This window comes from Bufo gargarizans, chromosome 3 (assembly GCF_014858855.1).
Source record: "Bufo gargarizans isolate SCDJY-AF-19 chromosome 3, ASM1485885v1, whole genome shotgun sequence".
NCBI classification, from domain to species: Eukaryota; Metazoa; Chordata; class Amphibia; order Anura; family Bufonidae; genus Bufo; species Bufo gargarizans.
Genome location: NC_058082.1, coordinates 10,671,952 through 10,689,834, shown reverse-complemented (window position 1 = coordinate 10,689,834; position 17,883 = coordinate 10,671,952).

Genomic DNA, 17,883 nt, shown 5'->3' with positions numbered 1-17,883 from the left:
ACAAACATTTAAACTAGCAAAATACAAATAAAAAAAAATTGAGGAAAAAAGAAAAGACCAAGTAAAATAAAACGAGGAAAATAAAAAATGTAAAAAAAATTCAAAACAAATAAAATAAAACATTAAGTAAAATATAAAAAACAAATAAATAAAAATAAAGTTTAAATTAAGAACAAAATATAATTTAAATAAATAAAATTTTACAATTATAAAAACAAATATTTTTAATAACTGATGATACATGTAGATTTTTTTAATCCTGTTTTCTGCTTTTTTTTTCTTGCTGTTGCTCTGTTATGTAAAAATATATCGATCAAACGTTTACAAAAATTCAAAATTTATAAAAAAAACAATAGTTTTCTCTTTCTAGTGGTATTTTGGGCTGATGGTAGATCTTTTGCAGAGTATTAGGCACCACGTCTGCCGCCATATGGTGCCATGAATACTTCCGTACTATGGCATGTAATGGGACGTTGCACCATTTATCTCTTCGGGATTGTGTGAGAATAGAGCATGAGCTTCCATATAAAATCACAGGCAGATGGCGGTACAGCACAGGCCATGGACCCCCGCCCCCCCTTCCCCCAGTCAGATCCCCACCAATCATCACCAGTTTCTCTGATGGGACAGACCAGGGACTGGTTTACGCTCTTCTGAAACATGTAAAGCAAGTTTTTGGGTTCGGTTCTGATTGCCCCAGGGTCATCTGCCCCCCTCAGACTAGAAAAGCTCACAGATCCTCACGTATAACATCATGTCTTATGCTCCAGTCACATTCCAAGCTGCTGGTGTCCTCATGGACCTCTGTCACTCCTCCTGTCAGAGAGTGTTCTGCTGCAGTGCATTGTGGGAGAGGCAGCGGACGCACAAACACTAAAACGTACACAGTGGCGGCCGAAGCGCGAGCTGTGAGCGAGTCATGGGCGTGTGGGGGTCACATCTAGGTCCTATGTGCTGAGTGGGAAGAAGGGGATGTGAAAGGGGAACAGCCACCTCCAAGGCTATAAATAGACGCGAGAGAATCTTAAAGGGGCGGCGTGCATTATTATACCTGGGGAGCACAAAGGGGGGCATTATTCATACTGTAGGGGCACAAAGGGGCTATTATTCCTATGGGGGGCACAAAGGGGGTCATTATTCATACTGGGGGGAACAAAGGGGCTATTATTCCTATGGGGGCACAATGGGGGTCATTATTCATACTGGGGTAACAAAGGGGCTATTATTCCTATGAGGGCACAATGGGGGTCATTATTCATACTGGGGAGCACAAAGGGGGTCATTATTCATACTGGGGGGACAAAGGGGTCATTATTTATACTGGGGGGAACAAAGGGGCTATTATTCCTATGGGGGCACAGAGGGAGTCATTATTCATACTGGGCGGGAACAAAGGGGTCATTATTAATACTGGGCGGGAACAAAGGGGTTATTATTCCTATGGGGGGCACAAAGGGGTCATCATTAATACTGGGGGGGCACAAAGGGGTCATTATTTATACTGGGGGGCACAAAGGGGTCAATATTAATACTGGGGGGCACAAAGGGGTCATTATTCATACTGGGGAGCACAAAGGGAGGCATTATTCATACTAGGAGCACAAAGGGGGTCATTATTCATACAGGGGGCACAAAGGGGGGCATTATTGATACTGGGGGCACAAAGGGGCTATTATTCCTATGGGGGGCACAAAGGGGGCATTATTAATACTGGGGGGCACAAAGGGGGTCATTCATACTGGGGGGCACAAAAGGGGCATTTTTCATACGGGGGGGCACAAAGGGGTAATTATTTATACTGGGGGGCACAAAGGGGTCATTATTTATACTGGGGGCACAAAGGGGTCATTATTCATACTGGGGAGCACAAAGGGAGGCATTATTCATACTAGGAGCACAAAGGGGGTCATTATTCATACAGGGGGCACAAAGGGGCTATTATTCCTATGGGGGGCACAAAGGGGGCATTAGTCATGGGGGCATTAATACTGGGGGGCACAAAGGGGGTCATTCATACTGGGGGGGGCACAAAAGGGGGCATTTTTCATACTGGGGGGGCACAAAGGGGTCATTATTCATACTGGGGGGCACAAAGGGGTCATTATTTATACTGGGGGGCACAAAGGGGTCATTATTCATACTGGGGGGCACAAAGGGGTCATTATTCATACTGGGGGCACAAAGGGGTCATTATTCATACTGGGGGGCACAAAGGGGTCATTATTCATACTAGGAGCACAAAGGGGGTCATTATTCATACAGGGGGCACAAAGGGGGCATTATTGATACTGGGGGCACAAAGGGGCTATTATTCCTATGGGGGGCACAAAGGGGGCATTAGTCATGGGGGCATTATTAATACTGGGGGGCACAAGGGGTCATTCATACTGGGGGGGGCACAAAAGGGGGCATTTTTCATACTGGGGGGCACAAAAGGGGGCATTAGCCATGGGGGGCATTATTAATACTGGGGGCACAAAGGGAGTATTATTCATACTGGGGGGAACAAATGGGGGCATTATTGCTACTTGGGGGAATTATTCATAATGAGGGCCACTATGGGGCATTATTCATCATTGGGATCTCTTGATGTCCAGGGGGCACCATGGGGGGCCTCATGTATACTGAGGGCACTGCAGGGGTTGGGATTAAAAAGAAAAAACCCTAATGAAATTCATCTGCTGTAAAGGTCATTAAAAACGGACACAAAACATCCATTAGGGAAGGATGGGCGCCCAGAAAATGGATGCAAAATGGGAATGTACTCTTAGAAATGTGAATGCCATAAGGCTACCGTCACACGTCGCATTACATTTTCCGTAGCGTAATACATTAGACAAATCTATATATGTATACTTTGCTTTTTTTTCATGCAAAAACCGACCCGCCGCGCGGATTCTGCAATGCAAGGGTGAGATCTGCATCAATTGCACATGCGGATTTGGTGCAGAAATGGGTGGGGGCTACCAGACTGCCCCTCGCGCCGTCGCACTGATCCCAGGGGGTCCAGTTGGTCACCATCACTGATGGGCAATCGCTTATTGACAATCGCTCTATACATAGGCTGCATATTACAATGTATCCACAAAGGTTACATTGTTTCTATGTCTCCCGCATGGTACAATATAGAGTGGCCCCGCAATTTCCAGGAGCCGTGGGGCTCCCAGCAGTCCCTCCTATAGCATATCCTATAGACCTGACCTCAGGGGAAACCCCCATCAAGTTCTGAGAATTAGCAGAGACTAGTGAATAGGAGGAGGAGGGGCGCGGAGCGTGGGTGAGGAATTTTACACCCGCTCCCACCAACTGCAGACTGTGCCACAGAGCTCACAATCTAAAGCCCATAAAGACCCTAGACTAGGTCCGCTTCTATGGCCAGTGGTTAGGTTTTTAGCAACATAACATAGTACAGTTTCTCTCGATGCAGCAGTGCTGATTGTGTCAGCCTAGCAGAGCTGGGTTTGCCCAGAGTTAGCTGGACACCGGCCGACACTGCACATGCGCCGGGGGCCTCACCAGTGGTTAGGGTAGGGAAAAATGACGGGCCAGTGCGCAGGCGCGGTGATCGGATGGAGGTTCTCCGCTGGACACCGGCCGACACTGCGCAAAAAAGTTGAAGGAACCTGAGCTGCAATACCAGACCGAACCTGTGGACACGTGTGGCACTGTTTGTGGAAGACAATAGTCCTGTTTTGTTAAATTCTGCAGAAATCCTCTAAGTGGTTGCCGGTCAGAATACAGCCTGCAGGGGGCGCTGTGGTCCCTATACCATCTATGGAGCTGCTGCCTTCTGATCATCACACCTTCAGCTCCCTTTATGTGAGCCCATCGGGACCCCCATAAGCATAGGGATAGGGCTCCAGTGCACCCCTTAAAGCTACACACCATGCAATCTGCAACAGCTCCTCTCAGCCAATCAACATCAAGAATGATGTGAGGGGTCCCCAAAATGTAAATGGTGCAGGACCCCCCAGCCCTGCATTAACGGATGATATCTTGGGACTGCTTGCTCCGTCCTTCCTTATTATCGGGGAGCACTGACTAGCTTTTGGCATCTAGCAGAACTGCCACGTCCAGCAGGTGGCGCCGTGTGAGGCTGCACACACTCTGACAACTCTCTCCATAAGGGTTGTCACTCCTCTTCCTGCACAAGGTACAGTATGAAGAGACTCACAGATCAGACTGTTATAACTGAAGCTATCAGATTGTTTTCTAGATTTCATGGAGAACCTAAAAGAACTATGGACTGGATACAGATCGCAACATTGTAACAACAACAGGAACACTGTGGCAAATACCGCAACCCCTCCCCCGCCTATGGAGGCGTCAGCCCCATCCATCACCTGCCTCTCCTGTCCTGCTCCTGTCCATGGTGCTGAACAGAAGATGGGACAGGGGAGGTCACTGATCCCCCCACCTGGCACTGAAGTAACTCTGCTCCAAAGGGGGGGGGGGGTACAAAAGTAAATACAAATAAAGCCTAACCGCTGTATATCGCTGCAGCTTTTATATGTAGGGGCAGCAAGAAAGGGTTTTCTAATATGCTTTATTATCAAATTAGGTTACATTTTATTAGACAGCTGCATGTGGAGCATTCCCTATGAGCCCTCTAACTGAGCGAGGAAACTCAGTCACCAGCAGAGGCGTCTCAGCCTGCCTCTCCTCTCCCCGCACCAACCGTTACTTGTCTACATGCCAGTCTGCAAATTTCATCTACTCCCCCCCTTCACTTTTATAACACATTTCTGGTTAGACGGGTGAGTAGGGCAGACAGTAAGTGTACAGGAACATCATACACTTACTGTCAGCACTGAACGCTGCAGCCCCATTTCTCGTCCTGTCTTCCCAGTGCTAACCAGAGATGTGCTGTAAAAGCAGAAAGGAGCACTGCTGCCAGCGATCAGCGCTACCCTTAATGTCCCTGGAGGATACAGGTTAGTGCACTGCCAGCGATCAGCGCTGCCCTTAATGTCCCTGGAGGATACAGGTTAGTGCACTGCCAGCGATCAGCGCTACCCTTAATGTCCCTGGAGGATACAGGTTAGTGCACTGCCAGCGATCAGCGCTACCCTTAATGTCCCTGGAGGATACAGGTTAGTGCACTGCCAGCAATCAGCGCTACCCTTAATGTCCCTGGAGGATACAGGTTAGTGCACTGCCAGCGATCAGCGCTACCCTTAATGTCCCTGGAGGATACAGGTTAGTGCACTGCCAGCGATCAGCGCTGCCCTTAATGTCCCTGGAGGATACAGGTTAGTGCACTGCCAGCGATCAGCGCTACCCTTAATGTCCCTGGAGGATACAGGTTAGTGCACTGCCAGCGATCAGCGCTGCCCTTAATGTCCCTGGAGGATACAGGTTAGTGCACTGCCAGCGATCAGCGCTACCCTTAATGTCCCTGGAGGATACAGGTTAGTGCACTGCCAGCGATCAGCGCTGCCCTTAATGTCCCTGGAGGATACAGGTTAGTGCACTGCCAGCGATCAGCGCTACCCTTAATGTCCCTGGAGGATACAGGTTAGTGCACTGCCAGCGATCAGCGCTGCCCTTAATGTCCCTGGAGGATACAGGTTAGTGCACTGCCAGCGATCAGCGCTACCCTTAATGTCCCTGGAGGATACAGGTTAGTGCACTGCCAGCGATCAGCGCTGCCCTTAATGTCCCTTAAGGATACAGGTTAGTGCACTGCCAGCGATCAGCGCTACCCTTAATGTCCCTGGAGGATACCGGTTAGTGCACTGCCAGCGATCAGCGTTACCCTTAATGTCCCTGGAGGATACCGGTTAGTGCACTGCCTGCGATCAGCGTTACCCTTAATGTCCCTGGAGGATACAGGTTAGTGCACTGCCAGCGATCAGCGCTACCCTTAATGTCCCTGGAGGATACAGGTTAGTGCACTGCCAGCGATCAGCGCTACCCTTAATGTCCCTGGAGGATACAGGTTAGTGCACTGCCAGCGATCAGCGCTACCCTTAATGTCCCTGGAGGATACAGGTTAGTGCACTGCCAGCGATCAGCGCTGCCCTTAATGTCCCTGGAGGATACCGGTTAGTGCACTGCCAGCGATCAGCGTTACCCTTAATGTCCCTGGAGGATACCGGTTAGTGCACTGCCTGCGATCAGCGTTACCCTTAATGTCCCTGGAGGATACAGGTTAGTGCACTGCCAGCGATCAGCGCTGCCCTTAATATCCCTGGAGGATACAGGTTAGTGCACTGCCAGCGATCAGCGCTGCCCTTAATGTCCCTGGAGGATACAGGTTAGTGCACTGCCAGCGATCAGCATTACCTACAATATCCCTGGAAGACAGAGGTTAGTGTTATGTGGATGTCCGCAACTTAACGTAGCAGAGTTTCCCATAAGCACACAAAGGCACGATATACATAGGACGTACACTCTATAAGGGACAGATTGCTCAGAAAACCTGTATATTTTTGCATATTTCGATGCACCCGCACCCATGCATTTCACTGCTTCTCGCTGTTGCTGTCAGTGATCGTTGTACACAGAGGAGACACTTCCCAACCCTGTGCAGATAATGACCTTCTGCCCCATCTCCTTCCAGATTCATTGCTCTTCTAGCGTCTTCAGGTTCTTAGTCTGAATCTGATATAAAAACTGCAGATTACATCTGGAGCTGCTAATACCTGACCTTATTTAGAGAATTGCGAAGTCTGAGGTTGGAGCGCGGCCAATCACGTCAGTTTCCAGCAGTCAGGATAATCCAATGTCCTGGTGAGTGTAACGTTAGCGGCCCACGACCGTGTCATAATGTCAGCGTTTCCCAATTATCTGCACAGCGCATGAGGTGTCATTACTGGCAGGGTGGCATGCTGGAAAACTAGATCGTACACGATAAACTATGATACTATATATATATTAATATTTCCTACATAATGTTATCTGTTGGATACTAAAGAGCAACTTCCGTCATTACCAATAGTAACAATCCAAAACTATCCCCTATGTACAAGAATATAACTACTATAATACTGCCTCCTATATCCAAGAATATAACTACTATAATACTGCCTCCTATGTACAAGAATATAACTACTATAATACTGCCTCCTATATACAAGAATATAACTACTATAATACTGCCTCCTATGTACAAGAATATAACTACTATAATACTGCCTCCTATGTACAAGAATATAACTACTATAATACTGCCTCCTATATCCAAGAATATAACTACTATAATACTGCCTTCTATGTACAAGAATATAACTACTATAATACTGCTCCTATGTGCAAGAATATAACTACTATAATACTGCGTCCTATGTACTAGAATATAACTACTATAATACTGCTCCTATGTGCAAGAATATAACTACTATAATACTGCTCCTATGTACAAGAATATAACTACTATAATACTGCTCCTATGTACAAGAATATAACTACTATAATACTGCTCCTATGTACAAGAATATAACTACTATAATACTGCTCCTATATACAAGAATATAACTACTATAATACTGCCTCCTATGTACAAGAATATAACTACTATAATACTGCCTCCTATGTACAAGAATATAACTACTATAATACTGCTCCTATGTACAAGAATATAACTACTATAATACTGCCTCTTATGTACAAGAATATAACTACTATAATACTGCCTCCTATGTACAAGAATATAACTACTATAATACTGCCTCCTATGTACAAGAATATAACTACTATAATACTGCTCCTATGTACAAGAATATAACTACTATAATACTGCTCCTATGTACAAGAATATAACTACTATAATACTGCTCCTATGTACAAGGATATAACTACTATAATACTGCTCCTATGTACAAGAATATAACTACTATAATACTGCTCCTATGTACAAGAATATAACTACTATAATACTGCTCCTATGTACAAGAATATAACTACTATAATACTGCTCCTATGTACAAGAACATAACTACTATAATACTGCTCCTATGTACAAGAATATAACTACTATAATACTGCTCCTATGTACAAGAATATAACTACTATAATACTGCTCCTATGTACAAGAATATAACTACTATAATACTGCCCCTATATACAAGAATATAACTACTATAATACTGCCCCTATATACAAGAATATAACTACTATAATACTGCCCCTATATACAAGAATATAACTACTATAATACTGCTCCTATGTACAGGAATATAACTACTATAATACTGCCTCCTATATACAAGAATATAACTACTATAATACTGCCCCTATATACAAGACTATAACTACTATAATACTGCCTCCTATGTACAAGAATATAACTACTATAATACTGCCCCTACATACAAGAATATAACTACTATAATACTGCTCCTATATACAAAAATATAACTACTATAATACTGCTCCTATGTACAGGAATATAACTACTATAATACTGCCCCTATATACAAGAATATAACTACTATAATACTGCTCCTATGTACAGGAATATAACTACTATAATACTGCCTCCTATATACAAGAATATAACTATTATAATACTGCTCCTATGTACAAGACTATAACTACTATAATACTGCTCCTATGTACAAGAATATAACTACTATAATACTGCTCCTATGTACAAGAATATAACTACTATAATACTGCTCCTATGTACAAGAATATAACTACTATAATACTGCTCCTATGTACAAGAATATAACTGCTATAATACTGCCCCTATGTACAAGAATATAACTGCTATAATACTGCCCCTATGTACAAGAATATAACTACTATAATACTGCTCCTATGTACAAGAATATAACTACTATAATACTGCTCCTATGTACAAGAATATAACTACTATAATACTGCTCCTATGTACAAGAATATAACTACTATAATACTGCTCCTATGTACAAGAATATAACTACTATAATACTGCTCCTATGTACAAGAATATAACTACTATAATACTGCTCCTATGTACAAGAATATAACTACTATAATACTGCTCCTATGTACAAGAATATAACTACTATAATACTGCTCCTATGTACAAGAATATAACTACTATAATCCTACTCCTGTGTACAAGAATATAACTACTATAATACTGCTCCTATGTACAAGAATATAACTACTATAATACTGCCTCCTATGTACAAGAATATACCTACTATAATACTGCCTCCTATGTACAGGAATATAACTACTATAATACTGCCTCCTATGTACAAGAATATAACTACTATAATACTGCCTCCTATGTACAAGAATATAACTAATATGGGGGGCAGAGTTTGGCCGCTGAGCTGCATGGCTGCTGGTGACTGAGCTCCTCATCCTAACCGGCACAAACCCCCTTTTATAGTACCTTTCAGACGCTCAAAATGGGCAAAGTGGGGAGAGATCGCCCCAGGGAACCTGCTGACCCACCTGTGAGCCGCTCCGAACAGCCTGACATGGAGCAATTCCTGAGAAAAGCTGCCAAGGGCACCGCTGCTGGGACGCCTAAGATGGCGCCGGCTCCTTCTCTTCATTCTGATGCGGATGAATTTTCGGAAGCGGGAAGTATTTCGGATGCTTCTGAGTATAAAAATCGGAAGCGGGGAACGAACCTTTCAAAAGCGATCCTTCGCGAAATTCTGGATTCTGCACTGGCTCCCCTGAAGCAGGACTTGGCTGAAATAAAGACCGATCTCCGATCCATTGGCCAGAGAGTCGCTGCACTGGAAAACTCGCAAGATGCGATTATTCGCTTCGGTGAGGAAACATGCTCCACCCTTGGATCGCATAAAGATCTTCTTAACGAAGCAGCAAATATTGTCATTGAACGCATACACCGCGCTCTTCGTCCCAAGCCAAAGGCTTCAGACCCTCCGAGGGATGTTATCTGCGGTATCCTCAGCTTTGTGGACACTGCGGCTCTGCTGAAAGCCAGTAGAGAGGCGGACCGCCTGGAATATGAAGGCTCGCAGCTGCAGTTCTTTCAGGACTTGGCACCTTCCACGCTGGCAAAGAGACGTATTTTGCGTCCGCTTCTTGAAGTTCTTAAATCCTCCGGGACCCGATTTCGCTGGCTGTACCCCTTTGGCTTGGCCGTCGTCAAAAACGGACGGCAGATCACCATACGCACGCCTCAGGACTTATCCGGGGCCTGGGTCCCACTGGGTATTGCTCCGATTGAAATTCCGTCCTGGATGCCGGCAGACCAGGGAGATCCTGTACCCTCGCCTCCGACTGCAGACACCTGGTCCCTTGTGCCTGCCGGGAAGAAATCCCGACCCAGTCAGAGTTCCCAGGCCTCCGCTGCTGCGGGTCGCTCTCCTCATCGCTGAAGCCTCTCTGCTAAGATGACCACCATTTTCTGCCGGCCACAGTTCCGGTGTTCTCTTGAAGTGGACCTCCAAAAGTTACAGATTTCTCCTGTTATGCTGTTCAGGACCTGCATCGGAGCAGTCTAGTTTTTTGACAAGGCCTTTCTGGATGTATCCAGGCCTTTGTTTACTTCCCTGAGGACTTCACCTTCCTGAATGTTATCTACCTCTCCCCTCCCACCCCCTCTGCACAGGGGACTTGTTTGCCGATGTTTCCCTCATTGACTTCCTTGTTACCTGATGGCCTTTTCTTGGCCTCTCCTAGCTCTACGAGACCCCCCGCCTGATGGATCCCGGCACCAGTCCGTGATGAGAAAGGATCCTCTGGTTCCCAGGCGCTCCGTGGAGCTCTTAGTTCTGCATTCTGTGATTATGATTTACTGTTTGCCTTATTGTCTACCTTCTTTTGCCCTCATGTGTTTCCCCTTTTGTGTCCTCTTATCCCACCCTAATGTTCTTTCTTGGTTCGCTCAGATTATGATTGCTCTGTGCTTTCCTACTGACTTACAATGGCTTCTCTTATAGTTTCCTCCCTTAATGTCCGGGGCCTGAACGAGCCGTGCAAAAGATCCCAGGTGATTTCCTTACTACAAAAAGACAAAGTCTCAATCGCCTTTTTTCAGGAAACACATTTTCGGGCAGGTAAGATTCCCAATCTTCCTTCTAAAAAGTTCACTCAGTGGTTCCACAGTGCGCAGACCTCCGCTAGCCGGGGTGTCAGTATTGCCATTCACAAGCAGGTGCCCTTGGCGGTTACAGCCTCCTCCACAGGTTGCATGGCTGGTTCAGACCCTCGCTGCGCTGGCTGCATTCAAACAGGGTATGGTAATTCTGGGGGGAGATTTTAATGTGACCCTAGACCCACTCCTGGACTCCTCCTCGGGGAGATCGGCTATCACTCATGTCCGTCTTAGACGCCTGAAGGTGGCTCTGCGTAAACTAGGTGTTATTGACACCTGGCGTGCCCTGAACCCCACGGGTCGTGACTACTCGTTCTACTCCCATGCCAAGTCCTCACACCACAGATTAGACTATGTCTTTCTCTCCTCTGAGCATGTCAAACAAATTGTGAACACCCGAATAGGCAACATCACGTTGTTGGACCATGCCCCCGTCTTTCTGACAGTCTCGCTGTCCACTCTTCCTACAAGAGAATGGAACTGGCGTCTCAATGAAACCATCATCCAGGACCAGGTAACATCCGAGAAAATAGCCGCCTCCCTCCAGGAGTTCTTCAGTACTAACACCGCAGGTCCCTCCCCTCCCTCCCCGGCTGTAATCTGGGAAACCCACAAGGCCGTGATCCGTGGAGAGCTTATCGCTCTCGGCTCCCATCTTAAAAAACAAAGAGCCCAGGCCATGTCCACCCTCCTATCCCGTATCGCCACTCTCGAGCTCAGCCATAAGCAATCCCAAGCGTTAAGCCTTGCGGAGGAGCTTTCAGTCGCGCGATCTCAATTAAAAGATATGTTAAACATTACCTCGGCTAAGTTGCTCCTTCGTGCGCGCTTTAAGTCCTACGCACACGGCCACAGAGGGAACAAGCTTATGGCGGTGCTAACTAAACAACAATTTTCTGACTCCTTCATTTCAGCAATCAAAGATGCTGCGGGCAACCATCTTAAATCCACCCCTGACATAGCCAAAGCATTTTGTGCCTTATGAAGACCTTTACAACCTCCCGGCCCCTCCTGGATCATCTCCCGGTTCCATCGCGGAGGCCTCGAATAAGTTCCTCTCCTCCCTTCAGCTTCCCTCTATATCCCCGGATCAGTCCTCCCAACTATTAGCTCCCATCTCCGGCCCAGAAGTCCTGAAAGTTCTAGCCACTATCCCCTCCGGTCGTAGTCCTGGCCCTGACGGTTTCACCATCTCTTATTATAAAACTTTTAAATCTGTTCTAGCCCCTCAATTTAGCTCCCTATGTAATTATCTCCTGGGTGGTGGCCACCTCCCTCCCCAGTCACTTACAGCCCACATCACCATTATTCATAAGGAGAATAAAGACCCGTTGCAATGTGGCAGCTACCGCCCTATCTCCCTACTAAATACGGACATTAAATGGTGGGCTAAGATCCTGGCTCAACGGATTCAAAAAGTTCTCCCGGATGTTATTCACAAAGAACAAGTTGGCTTTGTCTCTGGCAGACAGGGCAATGAGAATACTGTCCGCCTCCTTCATCTCATGAACTGGGCACGGACTACTTCAACTCCGCTAGCTCTGCTGAGCACTGATGCAGAGAAAGCTTTTGACAGAGTGAGCTGGCAGTATATGTCACTGGCTCTGTCGAAATTTGGCTTTCCTGACCAACTTATTTCAGCTATTCTCTCTCTATACTCAGCCCCCTCTGCCAGGGTCAAAGTCAACGGCACTCTTTCACCCGCCTTTGCCATTACTAATGGCACTAGGCAGGGTTGCCCTCTCTCCCCCTCGCTATTCGTGATAGTCATGGAAACTCTCCTGTGCAAAATCAGGCAAGATCCCGATATTAAGGGTCTCCAGAGAGCCTCCCACACTCACCTCACGGCTGCATTTGCAGACGACCTCCTTATTATGACCACCAACCCTGAGAAATCCTTCCCCCGGCTACACTCTATATTTGAAGAATTCGGTTGGGTCTCCAATTTCAAGATCAACTATAGCAAATCCCTTGCCCCGAATGTCACCTGTAAACCCGCTCTTGTTGCGTCGCTTAAACGCTCCACCCCCTTCACTTGGGCCGCTCGGGATATCACATTTTTGGGGATTCACATCTCTGCGAACCTGAATGACCTTTACAGCCTTAATTACACCCCTATGCTTAACTCAATTAAATCCCATCTACAGTCGGTTAAACTTCCCTTCATCTCATGGATAGGCAGGAAGAATTATCTTAAGACCTTCATTGTTCCCAAACTCCTATACCTGCTGCAGACGTTGCCCATATGGCTCCCGCGCTCGTACTTTACAGAGTTGCGTCGGAGATTCTCCCTTTTCCTCTGGACGAACAAACCATCTAGGATAGCTTATTCCACATTGACGAGGGAAAAGAGGTTTGGTGGCTTCGGCCTTCCCGATGTCCACCTGTATTACACTGCCACGCACCTGAATAGGTGCTTCTCTCTTCTTTCCCGAAGCCCCCCAAACCTATGCACAGCTCTAGAGCGAGGCCTAGTTACATATAAGGACTATCTCGTCCTGTGGGGGGTCCGTAGCTGTACGCCCTCACATTCCTTTGCCTCCCCCATTTGGAAGGGCATGCTCGTTGAATGGGCTAAACTCTATAGATCTAGAGATCTGAGATTCCCAAGCCCCCACCTCCCTCTGCACTTATTACAAAACTTAGTTCACCCTGAGACCACTGCCCCTTCAGGTGTTTGGTATCAGTTGTCTAACCACACACTACAGGAAGTTGTATCTACAGCTGGGGACTTGGCATGGGACACGATTCGGGCCTTACCTGAGGTTCGAAAGCAATCATTCCTGGCTCTTGCTGCCTTTCGCAAAGATATTGCGATTTTGAAACTCCCTCCCTTCTGCACGGAAGAACCCACCTGGCTGGAAAAGAAACTAGATATGCCGATCCCCCCGAAGAAGCCCTTGTCAATTCTCTACAAGGAGTTACTCTCTTCCACACCCCCAGTACTATCCTTTCTAGTGGCCTGGGAGAGGGAGCTCTCGTACCGCCTCTCAGAACCCGAAAAAGCATTTATCCTCTCCAATTCTCACGGATTCAGTCGTTGTATCAAAATACAGGAAAATTCCTTTAAGCTACTTACACGTTGGTACAAAACACCTGAATTCCTCCATAATCTTAATCACAAAATACCCGATCAGTGCTGGAGGTGTGGAACAGAGAAGGGGTCCCTATCTCACATATGGTGGTTGTAACGGATCACCTGGCACCCCGACCGGGTACCTCCGTCGATAGATGCTCCTAGTGCTTTCCGAGGACTCCAAGCACTCCACCTGACACCGTATGCACTGCAGACCCCACGAACTGCCGCAGCTTGGTTGGGGTCTCACCGTCCTGCACCCACGCTGGACCTACGACAAGGCTCCAGGCTCCAGTGGGTGAACCTCTCCTACAGCCAGAGAGCAGGAACAGCTCTTACAAGAGCTAGTAGTTATGCCAGGGGAGTATAGCAAATCTTCAGCGTATAGCAATCCCCCAGTTTTGATCAGTTATCCAAACTCCAGTCTCAACATGATGAAGGATAAAACAGGAACACTTTATTGAGGGCTACCCGCCCGTATTTATGCAGGTCCCCATCTGGTGGCCACGCCCTTAGGGGACCAGAAGGGAGACTGTGACACAGGACAGATACAACACATCCCCACAATGCATCATGGTTTCCTCCTCTCTGCCCCAGAGACACCCGAGGAGCAATCCAATTATGTCTCAGGACAAAGGGAAAACACCAATACACACGTGGAGACAACAGGACAGGAATCACCACCCAAACACACAATGTCACACCCCCACAGCAAACACAGACATTTAACATATCCCCAGATAGCTCAAGTCTGAGTGCATATCATTAGGTGAATGGCACTCAGAATACACGAATACAATACTATTAGCTATCTGGGTGCCCTCACATAACATACAATTTAACCGAACGCATAATAACATAAAATACAATTCCAAAGACAGATTTAAGCTGTGCGGCCGGTCTGTCTTCTCCTTTAAAGTTAGTATGGGCCATAATCCTGAGGCAAGAGGCTGGCAAACAGCCCCCTCCAAAACACAGTGGCGAGGTTGGTTTCGCCACAGTGGTCCTGCAGTCTTATCCGTCCCTTCTGGACACAGATTGAGAGCCTAATCGGGCACATTTGCGGCTCCCCTATAAGTCTAGATGCGCAATTAGTCCTGCTTTGGTGCCCCAATATATCCCTCACCCCTTCTAAGAACAACCTGCCAACGTTACTTCTAACTGCTGCCCGCCTGCTGGTCCCTCTGCTGTGCAAGAACGACTCTGCACCTACGCTGCTGATGTGGCAAGAGAAAGCGGATCAGATATGTCGTTTTGAAGAACTGGCTCACTGGGAATCTCACACTCGCCCTCGTTTTCTGGACATATGGAGTCCCTGGAAAGCCTATCGTCACCCGGCGTCTTGAACAACCCTATCACGATCTGACCGACACTGCCATTATTGTACCTACTTCCCTCCCCCCTCCCTCTCCCTTCTTCTTGTATGTGATTTCTTTATCCCTGTCCGTTGTCCTGTTTGTCTATATGTGTTTATTTCCCCCCCTCATTTGTTTGACTATTGTTATATTTGATTGCACTAATCTGATGCCATCTGCGTATGGCGTATGCTGTACTGTGGCACTTTCTAACTATTTGCCATCTCAATAAAAAGAGATTTGGTTAAGAATATAACCACTATAATACTGCCTCCTATGTACAAGAATATAACTAGTATAATACTGCCTCCTATATACAAGAATATAACTACTATAATACTGCTCCTATGTACAAGAATATAACTACTATAATACTGCCTCCTATGTACAAGAATATAACTACTATAATACTGCCTCCTATGTACAAGAATATAACTACTATAATACTGCTCCTATGTACAAGAATATAACTACTATAATACTGCTCCTATGTACAAGAATATAACTACTATAATACTGCCTCCTATGTACAAGAATATAACTACTATAATACTGCCTCCTATGTACAAGAATATAACTACTATAATACTGCTCCTATGTACAGGAATATAACTACTATAATACTGCTCCTATGTACAAGAATATAACTAGTATAATACTGCTCCTATGTACAAGAATATAACTACTATAATACTGCTCCTATGTACAAGAATATAACTACTATAATACTGCCTCCTATGTACAAGAATATAACTACTATAATACTGCTCCTATGTACAAGAATATAACTACTATAATACTGCTCCTATGTACAAGAATATAACTACTATAATACTGCCTCCTATGTACAAGAATATAACTACTATAATACTGCCTCCTATGTACAAGAATATAACTACTATAATACTGCTCCTATGTACAGGAATATAACTACTATAATACTGCTCCTATGTACAAGAATATAACTAGTATAATACTGCTCCTATGTACAAGAATATAACTACTATAATACTGCTCCTATGTACAAGAATATAACTACTATAATACTGCTCCTCTGTACAAGAATATAACTGCTATAATACTGCTCCTATGTACAGGAATATCACTACTATAATACTGCTCCTATGTACAAGAATATAACTACTATAATACTGCTCCTATGTACAAGAATATAACTACTATAATACTGCTCCTATGTACAAGAATATAACTACTATAATACTGCTCCTATGTACAAGAATATAACTACTATAATACTGCCTCCTATGTACAAGAATATAACTACTATAATACTGCCCCTATGTACAGGAATATAACTACTATAATACTGCTCCTATGTACAGGAATATAACTACTATAATACTGCTCCTATGTACAGGAATATAACTACTATAATACTGCTCCTATGTACAAGAATATAACTACTATAATACTGCTCCTATGTACAAGTATATAACCACTATAATACTGCCTCCTATGTACAAGAATATAACTACTATAATACTGCTCCTATGTACAAGAATATACAGTCATGTGAAAAAATTAGGACACCCTTTGAAAGCATGTGGTTTTTTGTAACATTTTTAATAAAAGGTTATTTCATCTCCGTTTCAACAATACAGAGAGATTAAAGTAATCCGACTAAACAAAGAAAACTGAAGAAAAGTCTTTTCCAGATCTTCTGTAAATGTCATTCTACAAAAATGCCTATTCTAACTGAGGAAAAAGATAGGACACCCTCACATGTATTCCCTCTTAAATTGGCTCAGATCTCACACAGGTATATCACACCAGGTGCACATAATTAGTAGATCGTTACTCTGCATGTTGAATGAGGCTTGCCCTATTTAAACCTCAGACATTTAGTTTGGTGTGCTCCTGACTGTTGAAGTGAGAGTGAGCACCATGGTGAGAGCAAAAGAGCTGTCAGAGGACTTCAGAAAAAAGATTGTAGCAGCCTATGAGTCTGGGAAGGGATTTAAAAAGATCTCAAAAGATTTTGAAATCAGCCATTCCACTGTCCGGAAGATAGTCTACAAGTGGAGGGCTTTCAAAACAACTGCCAACATGCCCAGGACTGGTCGCCCCAGCAAGTTCACCCCAAGAGCAGACCGCAAGATGCTAAAAGAGGTCTCCAAAAACCCTAAAGTGTCATCTCGAGAACTACAGCAGGCTCTGGCTACTGTTGATGTAGAAGTACATGCCTCTACAATCAGAAAGAGACTGTACAAGTTTAACTTGCATGGGAGGTGTGCAAGGAGGAAACCTTTGCTTTCCAAGAGAAACATCGAGGCCAGACTGACATCTGCCAGAGATAAAGTTGACAAAGACCAGGACTTCTGGAATAATGTTCTTTGGACAGATGAGTCCAAAATTGAATTATTTGGACACAACAGCAGAGGACATGTTTGGCGTAAACCAAACACAGCATTCCA